General features: G+C 44.6%; 1 pseudogene; it reads left to right on the forward strand.

Moving 5' to 3' along the window:
* The first annotated feature begins 275 nt into the window (after positions 1-275).
* LOC101643988 lies at positions 276-689 on the forward strand (annotated as a pseudogene).
* Positions 690-1,330: the final 641 nt, after the last annotated feature.

The raw sequence follows: 1,330 nt of genomic DNA on the forward strand, positions 1-1,330 counted from the left end.
ACTAATTATTATTATTATTTTATTTCATGTGTGTTATAGTGTAGATTTATGCTAATAGAAAATGTAAAGTTACACTAATAATAATAATAATGATAATAAAAAAAATGAAGTATGGAATTGAAGGAACGGGCTCTGGCCAAGAGTGGCATGGCGGGCAGGCCTGGAGGGGGCGGGTCCCCGGGACAAGGAGCTGCCCTCCCCACCTGGAGAGAGGTCACGGTGCGAGGGCCATGCCTCCTGCTGCAGTTGTAGCATCTAAGTGTCGGGCTGCCGCCATGGCCTATTGCCCACAAGACTGGAAGGATTGAATCATTTGTGACGAAAGAAGACCATGAAACTCAGCAGTGCAGAGCTGGAGGCTGAAGACCCCACGGATCCTTACAGGGAGCACGGATTGATACTGCCCAAAGGAGACATTAACCGGAACTGCCCATGCCTTGCAGGAATGGTCAGCGGCCCCTCTGGTGAGCAGTTCAAGTCCGCCTTCTTCTGCTTCCACTACAGCCCTGAGAATGTCGAGCGGCAGACAGTGCAGACCAGTCCCGGACCTTGCAGGAGTGCATGCGGAAATACCCGGACCTCTATCCCCAGGATGATGACGATGCTGAGGAAAAGAGAAGCCGGAAGTGTTAGAGGAAGTAGCTCCCACTGAGGCTACTGCAACCCAAGAGGAGGGGGACTCAAGTTAATGAAAGCCACAGTCCTGCGAGTTCACCTCAATATGGAACTTATACAGATGCCTTTCAGCTCTCAGGAAAAAAAAAATCCTTCTTGTGTTCTGTGCTCTGTAATGTACAAAATGAGTTATTCTGTAAATCAGTAGTCTTGACCCCTTGACAGATACACTGCAGAAACAAAAATTTAAAAAAATAGTGTGTCCTCAGGTAAACCCATCAGCAAATGAAGCTTTCCCCCCACTCTCAGTCTGCCCTGACTTTTGCCACTTTGAAATAATGTGCTGAGTAGTCTCAGCAACCAACCCGCCCCCCGAAAGCCATGAAGTATAAAATAAGTAGCATTGTCAAGTATGTAGATCTTATTTGTGCTTGGCCATGCAGTTCCTTTTATTATTTATTAAAATGTATAGTTTTTAATTACATTTTAGTCTCTTTCCCATCCATCTATAGAGCATCCATCAGTATATTTGGTAGGGAAAATCTGGTGGTGTGAACTCTCTCTGCTTCTATTTTTATGGAAATGTTTTAATTTTACCCTCATTCTGAAAAGGAACTTTCACTGGGGTAGAATTGTTGTTTGATTTATTTCTTTCAGCAACTTTATAGCATCTTATTGCCTTCTGGCCTCCCCTGTTTCTGTGGAGAAATTGACA

The sequence above is a fragment of the Echinops telfairi genome, unplaced genomic scaffold (assembly GCF_000313985.2).
Source record: "Echinops telfairi isolate 266 unplaced genomic scaffold, ASM31398v2 ScPeMD7_5592;HRSCAF=6446, whole genome shotgun sequence".
In the NCBI taxonomy this organism is placed as follows: Eukaryota; Metazoa; Chordata; class Mammalia; order Afrosoricida; family Tenrecidae; genus Echinops; species Echinops telfairi.